Source organism: Prionailurus bengalensis, chromosome D3, assembly GCF_016509475.1.
Source record: "Prionailurus bengalensis isolate Pbe53 chromosome D3, Fcat_Pben_1.1_paternal_pri, whole genome shotgun sequence".
Lineage (NCBI taxonomy): Eukaryota > Metazoa > Chordata > Mammalia > Carnivora > Felidae > Prionailurus > Prionailurus bengalensis.
Window position 1 is genome coordinate 71,071,449 of NC_057356.1, and position 9,302 is coordinate 71,080,750.

The 9,302-nt window shown below is 38.2% G+C and overlaps 1 pseudogene; it reads right to left on the minus strand.

Moving 5' to 3' along the window:
- Positions 1-416: 416 nt before the first annotated feature.
- On the minus strand, positions 417-5,183 carry LOC122470014 (annotated as a pseudogene).
- Between the last annotated feature and the right edge of the window lie 4,119 nt (positions 5,184-9,302).

Here is a 9,302-nt window from a genome sequence, read left to right on the forward strand (position 1 = left end):
GAAAGTTCCTAATGTTTTCATGCAGTACATACTCAGTTCTTTAAAAATTGTGACAAATAGCAGAAAGAATTATGGAATGCTACACTTGTGATCCATACAAAATACCAACATTTTGGATTGTACATAATTTAAAGGAATGTCTCAAACACTTATTGAAATATTTTAGTAGCCAATCCATAGAAGCATGCCTTAGGTGGGCATAGGAATGCAGTTTAGAAAAGAGAAATATAACATTGGAGCAATGCAATTTCAAAATCACTGAGCAGGAAAAGCTTCCATACTGATTTTATACAACCTCTATAATGGTACCCTGACTTAAATCCAAGAACAAAAGTTGAGACTCTCTTCCTCTATTTTTGGTAAACAACTGCATGGTAAAGTTAAATGACTTTTCTGACTTTGCTTGGGAGTGGCCTTTAAAATTTTTTATTTAAAGAGGGCAGATTTGGCATTTCTATACTGATGTCACCAATTATAATACTTCTTGGGTTATCAGGAAGATTCATACTTTTTTTTTTAAATTTTTTTTTCAACGTTTATTTATTTTTGGGACAGAGAGAGACAGAGCATGAACGGGGGAGGGGCAGAGAGAGAGGGAGACACAGAATCGGAAACAGGCTCCAGGCTCTGAGCCATCAGCCCAGAACCTGACGCGGGGCTCAAACCCACAGACCGCGAGATCGTGACCTGGCTGAAGTCGGACGCCTAACCGACTGCGCCACCCAGGTGCCCCAGGAAGATTCATATTCTTTACAGCTAATAGAGCATGGGCTGGAGCCCCCTCTAAGCCAGCTTCATGTTTCTCCAGTTTATTTTGTGTATCATTTGGTGTAAGAGCCTCATTCATATTGGTGTCTAGTACCATTCCCCCATCACCACTTCTTCGAGAATTTTGTGAACCTCATCTACAATGGAAAATTAAATCCGGTTCACAGGCATTTTCAAAGCACGTGTCTCATGTTGCCATGAATCATTGAAGTAGATCTAAAATGCCAAGTTCACTTGCTGAAGAATCCACCCAGAAGACAAAATATAATGTTACATAATTCCTAAAAATCAGTTTGTTGTCAGAGTCTCCAATTAACAGTCCTTTTTCTAGGAAATTACAAACATTTCATCTCTATTAGATACCAAATGGAATGTCTCCCTGATGCTTTGTTATTGTGAATAACAAGTTGAGCTGATAGAACTTGGAGAGATGCAGTTTCCCATGGTTGTTGAAGACAAGCATCACTTTGATGATGACTGGGTGGGTGCTGGGGGCCAGGATGGGGGTGGGCGTACAAGTCTCACCCGGGGATCTTACCAGTGATCCTTCCCTACCTATTGTATATTAATTTTGTATCCTGAAGCTTTACTGTATTTATTTATTAGTCCTAATAGTTTTTAGTGGAGCCTAGGGTTTTTTATGTATTCTGTCCTGTCATCTACAAATAGTGACAGTGTTACTTCTTCCTTTAAATTTGTGTGCCTTCTGTTTCTTGTCTAATTTCTGTGGCTAGGATCTCCAATATTATGTGGTGACAGTGGGCATCCTTTTCTTTTTCATGATCTTAGACGAAAGGCTTTCAGTTTTTCACCATTGAGTATGATATTAGCTGTAGGTTTGTCATGTATGGCCTTTGTCATGTTGTGGCACATCTCCTCTATACCTTTTTTGAGAGTTTTTATCATAAAAGGATGTTGGATTTTGTCAAATGCACTTTTTTTGGGCATCTATTGAAATGATCTTATTTTTAGCTTTCATTTTGTTACTTTGGTGTATTATGCTGATTGATATGCAAATGTTGAACCATCCTTGCGTCCCTGGAATAAATCCTATGTGATCATGGTGTAGGTTCCTTTTAATGTGTTGCTGAATTCATTTTGTTAATGTTTGGTTGAGGACTTTTGCTTCTGCATTTATCAGAGATAGTAGCCTATAACTTTCTTGTGGTATTGTTGTCCGTTTTTGGTGTTAGGTTAACGCTTGCCTTATAAAATGAATTTTGAAACATTCCCTACCCTTCAATTTTTTTTTGGAGAAGTTTGAGAAGGATAAGTATTAAATCTTCTTTGAATGTTTGGTAGAATTCACCAGTGAAGCTGTCTGGTCCTAGAGTTCTGTTTGTTTGGAGATTGTTGATTACTGATTCAATGTCCTTACTAATAATTGGTCTATTCAGATTTTCTATTTCTTCAGGATTCAGTCTTGGAACATTGTAAGTTTCTAGGAATTTATTCATTTCTTCTAAGTTGTTCAACTTGTTGGCATATAATTGTTCATAGTAGTTTCTTATTTTTTGTATTTCTGTTGTGAATTCTCTGATTTATTTTTCTTTTGAGACTTTTTTTTCCCTTGGTGAGTCTAGCTAAAGGTTTGCCAATTTTGTCCATTCAAAGAACTTCATTGATCTTCTCTATTGTATTTTTAGTCTGTTTTCTCTCTGATCTTTATTACTCTTTGGGATTCATTCTTTTTCTAGTTTCTTTAAGATGATTCCATATTGATTTTCTGTCTGGGTGATCTACCCATTGATGCAAGTGGGATGTTAAAGCCCCTGCTATTATTGTGTTGTTATCAGTATTTCCCTGAGGTCTGTTAATATTTGCTTTTTATATGTTTTGGTGCTCCTATGTGGAATGAATATTTATAATGTTTATTTATGCACATTATATCTTCTTGCTAGATTGAGCCTTTTAACATTATGTAGTGCAAATCTGTCTTTTTTTAATTTTTGAGTCTTTTATTTAAAGTCTATTTTGTCCAATATGTATATAGCCACACTAGCTTTCTCATTTCCATTTTCTTGGAATATCTTTTTCCATCCCTTTGCTTTTAGTCTGCCTATGTCCTTCTAACGCAAGTCTCTTGTAGTTATTATATAGATGTGTCTTGTTATCCATTCAGCCACTCTTGCTTTGATTGGAGAATATAATCTATTTACATTTAAAGTGATTATTAAAAGATAAGTACTTATTCCCATTTTGTTAGTTGTTTTCTTGCTGCTTTTATTGCTCCTCTATGTTCCTTATTTCTCTCCTCCCTTGTGGTTTGATGACTTTTTTAGTGTTATGTAATTAATTTTCTCACTTTTATGTGTGTGTATTTATTTTATTTTTTTGCTTGGTGGTTACTGTGAGGTTTATATATCATTCTATGTATAATAGTCTATTTTAAGTTTATAGCAATTTAAACTTGAACATATTCCAAAACCAAATTTTTATTCCCTTTCCCCATGTTCTATGTTTTTGATGTCACATTTTACACTTTTTTATTTTATGTATCCTTTAATTGATTGTTGTGGTTTTAGTTCATCTTAAAACTAGCTTTATAACTGATTATCCTTTACTGCCTTTACTATGTTTATCGTTTCCAATGAGATTTTTACTTTTGTATGTTTTCTTGTTAATAATTCCATTTCTTTTCAACTTAAGCCCTAAAACGTGTGTTGTAAAGCCAGTTTAGTAGTGATAAACTCCTTTAGATATTGTGTGTTTGGAAAACGCTTTACTTCTCCTTCAATTCTGAATGATAAACTTGCTGGGTAGAATATTTTTGGTTGGAAGTTTTTTTCCTTTCAACACTTTGTATATGTCCCATCACTCCTAGCCTACAAAGTTTCTGGTGAGAAATTGTCTGATAGTCTTAGGGGTTTCCCTTGTATATAACAATTTGTTTTTCTCATGCTTTTACAATTGTCTCTTTAACTTTGGACTTTTTAATTATAATGTGTCTTGATGTGGTTCTCTTTGGATTCATCTATTTTGGAACTCTGTGGGCTTCCTGAATCTTGAAGTCTGTTTCCTTCCTAGGTTAGGGAAGTTTTTAGCCATTATTTCTTTAAACAAGTCTTCTGTCTCTTTCTCTTCTCCTCTGGGGCATTTTCTTAAACATTCTTTTTCCTTTCTATTGCTCTGTCTGGGTGAGTTCAGTTGCCTTGTCTAACAGCTCACTGATTGATTTTTTTTTCTGCTTTTGAACCCTTCTAGTGTATTTTCAGTTCAGTTATTGTATTTTTCAGCTCTGTGATGTCTCGGTGGTACTTTCTTGCATTTTCTCTTTGCTAAAGTTCTCCATGTGTTCATCTGTTCTTTTCCCAAGGTCAGTGAGCATCTTTATAACTGTTACTTTGAATTCCTTATCAGGCTGATTATTTTTGTATGATTAAGGTCTTTTTTGAGGTTTTATTTTATTCTTTCATTTGGAATATATTTCTCTTTCCTCATTTTGTCTGACTCTTGGTGTTTGTTTCTATGTGTAAGGTGAGGCAGCTACCTCTGTCTTGAGGAATAGCCTCGTGTAGATGATGAAATTTCTCATTCACCCTTTCCTTGCTCTTTGTTGTCTCTTGGATCTTTGTGATTGTCTAAACTTTTTGATTTATTTTTGATATAGCCTCATTGTTGAAGGTGTGCTGAGACCTGTCCCAAATGACCATTTGGGGGTGGAGAATCTTATGTAGCACCTACTTTCAGGCTGATTGGAAGCCAAACCCTCAAGCAGCAGCTTTTAAAGTATTGCAAACATATACCATCCAATGGGGCCACAATTTAAAACCCTATTGACTTCCAGATCAGGAGATCTGGAGATGTAACAGTTGTAAACACAGTTGTAAAAATCTGGGCTCCAGTCAAGTGTAGAAAAACTCTTTCTGCAAGGTCTTATCTCTCACTGTAGCAAGGCCAAAAGGGGTATATGCAAAAACTGTGTCTCTCTGATTATCTTTCCTGGGAGAACTTCCCCTAGCCTCTGGATGTGTGGGGAACCTGAAGCCTGTCCCTCAGGCTGAAGTTCCAGGCTAAGTACATAAGCTTTTCACAGGAAGACTGGGGTTGCATTTAAGTCCACTGTCTGTGTAATGGCCTAGGTATGGCGGCCTGCCAAGAATAGTCTTTCCCATTGTTTCCTCTGAAGCTTAAGAATGCCAGCCGTCTTGGCCAGGCAATCAAGAATATCCCTTGTGTGGACTGTGCATGTCTTCTGGCTTTAGGTAGAAGTAGAGGCACAGGGCACACTCACTGGCTTCAGAAAGGCAGTGGGAAAATGTTTTGATGGTGTTCTTCTGTACTCTTCAGGAATGCAGTGAAAGACTGCCTTGTCTTTGTGCACGCGCCAGCTTTAGGCTGAGGGTAGAAGAATCCCATGATTGCTTCCACTCACCAGTCCAAGCCAGGGAGCAGCGGATGTTACAATTTCCCATGCTTGTTGACGTTAGGCAGGGAGTGAGAAAATGCCATGATAGTTCATGCCTACCTGCCCCAGCCAGAAAGCAAGAGAGTGCTGCAACTACACATGCTCTCTGGCTTCAGTGAGGCAACAGGATAGTTCTGTGAATGCCTGCTACTCCTGTCTTAGCAACATGGCAGGAAGTGCCATGTCCAAGATAGCTTACCAGTGCTCTGTGCTAGCAGCAAAATTGCTACCTGCCAGTGCCTCCATCTCTGGGGATAATTTCAATTGTATCCCATTCCTCCAGTAGATGGTTTTATGTTAGCAAATACATTTTATTACTTTTTTTTTTTTACATACAGCCTACCACTTTTCAAATTACTGTTTTTTTCCTCTGGGGTTGGGGGCAGTTGAGACTGCATGCAAACCCTTCAAAACAGGAATCTGTTTCCTTTGACACTTTGGGACCTCTGGACATCAGTCCTGTTGATTTTCTAAGCTAGATGTTTTAGGGGGCTCATCTTTCTTGTGCATATCCCAGGGGTTGGGGTGCTTCGTATGGGGCATGAATACCTTGCTCTTCCAGGAGAAATACCAGACTGTTGAGATTCTTGCCCATTGTGTGTTGCCACACTGGGGAATGGGAGTTTTGGTGACACTCTCTCTCTCTTTCCTACCAGTCTCAATGTGGTCTTTTTGTTTTGGAGAAGCAGTTGATTTAGTTTTCAGATCTTTTTCAGAGGGAAATTATCCATATGCAGCTAAGGATTTGGTGGGTCTGTGGGAGGAGATGATTTCAGGATACTCCTACGCTGCCATCTTCTGGATAGTATTTTGGTTATGGGGTGACAGCTGGCTGATGTGGATGCTGGCATTGCCTCTCTGATGGTGAAATAGTTGACCCATCAGGCTGTTATACAATATTAGTTTATGTAACTGCAATATTTGTTTCCACCTCTGCACAGCAAGCCAGAGTCCTTATTTGTTTACAAAGCTTCTAAGGCTTAAAGTATAGAAAAGAAAAAGGAAAGAAAAGTACAATTGAGGTCAAATAGACTTCTATCGATGTCTTGGGAGAAAACATCTGGAATCTTAACTCTAATGCCTAGGATTTAAAAGAGTAACTTGCTGAAAAATACTCAGTAAAAATAATGCCTATGCATACTTGGAATTTTTTTTTCCTCTTAATGGCATGATGCATTGCCACTCGTACTGTTTAGTCTCTTCAAATACCAGTCTATCAAATAGGAAAGTAAACTTCTCAATTGGGTAGCATCAAAAGTCTAATTCTTTTTCAAAATTTGCTGAATCTAAATAAGATAGTAGCAGTGTTTTGAGGAAAATACAGGTAATATTGAGGACAGATCTCTTTAGAGAAAAAATAGGCTAAAATGAAAGCTTTGGAGTTTCAGAAGGGAAAAAAAGAGCTGCAAAGAAAAAATGTCAAACAATCATGATGATACTTCAGTTTCTAAATCTTTATATACTTATTTTTAAAAATTTGACCCTTTATTACTGAGTTTTATGAAGTTTGATAAATACAAAAGATTGTGTAAATGCCCTCAAGTCAAGATACCCAGGCATTCCTCATCCCCCCAAATTCTCTCCTTTCTTCCCTTTTGTAGTAAAACATTCCCTGCAGTCAGACCCTGGGCAAACGCCTCTCTGTTCTCTACCTTTATCAATTTTATGCTGATAGTATCACCAACCATCCAGAAAACAACCATTAACAATTAAAGCCTTATACTTAAAGAAAATACTTTAAAAATTGAATTTGACTTTAGTTAAGTGTTTTTGCAGAGATGTATTATAGAATGAGAAATTTAAAAAGCTTACAAGCAAAAAATACCTGAAATTCTAAGGGGGAAGACAAATAAATGTGAATTCGTGACAATAAGAAGAGAAAAAGTATTTCTGACTATTAAGCCTTGTTCATCCAATTTACAATGAAAGACTTCAGGTGTCAACTGTAAAAAATGGGACGGGGTACATAGTAATTGAAAATTATTTTTGAGAGAAAGTAAACAAAATGTTGAAAACCAAAGGATTGGCCCTTCTTTGGAGAACTGGTTCTTCAGTCTCCCCTCCACACTAAGACACGTCCTTCTGTTTTCCTTCCATACCCCCCAGTATTTCTCCTCTTAAGTACCTTTAATCATTTATACTTATGTATTTAATAATTAATAGCTGTCTTCCAAGGGTGTTTAGATACATTGTTTTACCAATCCAATCTCTGTATTTAGGACTAAACCTGAGATCTTGAGGGAAAGGACCAGATCTTTATATTCCCAGGGCCTGCTACTGTGCCTAACATATAATAATTTGCTACAAATGTTTCATTAAATGACCAATAAAGTTGGCAGAGGAGGATGTTAGAAATCCCTTAACAAGTCAAGGGAGAACTTTGTGGGCACCAGAGTGAATTGGCTAACTGTCCACCAAAATTTCATGCTCATCCTTTTGTAACTTGGAGTTAGCCCTCCTGGGACTACATTTGTCAGGTCCATTGCCAAGGGGTGGAGATAGTAATGTGCCTATAATTTCTGGGAGTGCTTTTGTTTTGAATGAAGTTATGGTGCCTTTGCTCTTCTCTTTCCCCTTCCGTTGACAGGATGGGGAGGTCTCCCAGGATAAACATTTGTAGCATTGAGTCTTTGAAAATTGGGGTTTGGTTGGTTGGTTAGAGCAGCTAGCTTAAGTGCAAAGCCTGGTGTTTTATTGCCTGAGGGAAGACCAGATCCATGTCTGTTTTGGGGAGAAAAAAACAGACTTGCCTCAGCAGCAGCAAGAATAAAAACAATAAAGGAGGATTGGGATAGCCAAGTCTCCAGTGAATAAATGAATAATATTTAGTGGCTTAGAAACTTAGAGCCTCTTGTTTGAAATGTTTATCAAAAGAGTAGATTGAAATGAACAAAACAAAAAGAAAACATATACAACAAAATGAGTCTAAACAGTGGGAATCCAAACTATAGCATTCCTGAGGGAAAATAATCAAAAGAAGGAACATCAAGCAGCCCTCACACTTGTTAGAAAGAAGTAGGTGCTAGTTGTCAGTGAGGACTTTGTGGCACAGAAGTGGGGAGCAAAAGGCAGACTAGACAGAACTGTTGGAAGCCTGAATGAGCATTCTCAAGTATTGATTAAATATGGTGAAGGTTGTATTTCCACTGCTCAACACCTGCTTCCAGGGTTTGGGGAGCATGGCTGAATGCAACTTTGAAAGTCCCCTTCCTCATGCCTGGGTGGCTCAGTCAGTTAAGTGTCCAACTTTGGCTCAGATCATGATCTCATGGTTCATGAGTTCGAGCCCCGTGTTGGGCTCTGTGCTGACAGCTCAGAGCCTGGAGCCTACTTTGGATTCTGTGTCTCCCTCTCTCTTTGCCCGCCCCCTCCCCCGCTCTCTTTCAAAAAAAAAACATTTTAAGAAATCCCCTACTTTCCTTTTCTTCCTTCCTTCATTTAAAATAGGAATTGTATAAAGAAAAAAATGCAATTGGGCATTTAAAAGCTGAAAGCATCTTTCTGGCACAGATGAATCATGGCCCGTTCCACATACTTTGAAAAACTGAGCCAAGGGAATGATTTCCACACTGTTCCATATTTCATTCAGTTGGTAAAGAAACAACTATCTACAATGGGCAAAGTGTACTATAGGGAATGATACTATAGGGAATGTCCTTAGTAAGCCCCATCATAATGTGTGTTGGGGGGGGGAGTGTACAGGTAGAGGGCAAGACAGGCTTGAGCACAGAGAGTTAGGTGATGCAGCCATCTAGGACTGCTCTGTGACTTTATGAAAAACTCAGTCTCAGGAGGATTGTTTTCTCTGAGAAAGAGGGTCAGGACTAAATGGCTTCAAGGCAACTTACACATGCCCCTAGGAGGCTGATACCTTGGCCACCTGGGATTACAAGAAGCAGTAAAATGGATTTTCCTGCAGAATTATGTCTGATTGTGAGGATATGAGCAATAGAGTTTCTGCAGGTCTAGGTTTGTAAGTGTAGGTGAAGCTGACAGCTTCACTTTGTGCTCCTGGAAAGCTCGAATTGAGGACTGAATGGTGCTGCTGAGCTCTGGGAGATGGCTTACTTGGTTTTTGTGAACCGTGTCCCTGTAAATATTGTGAAGCACAACATTGGGTCATTTT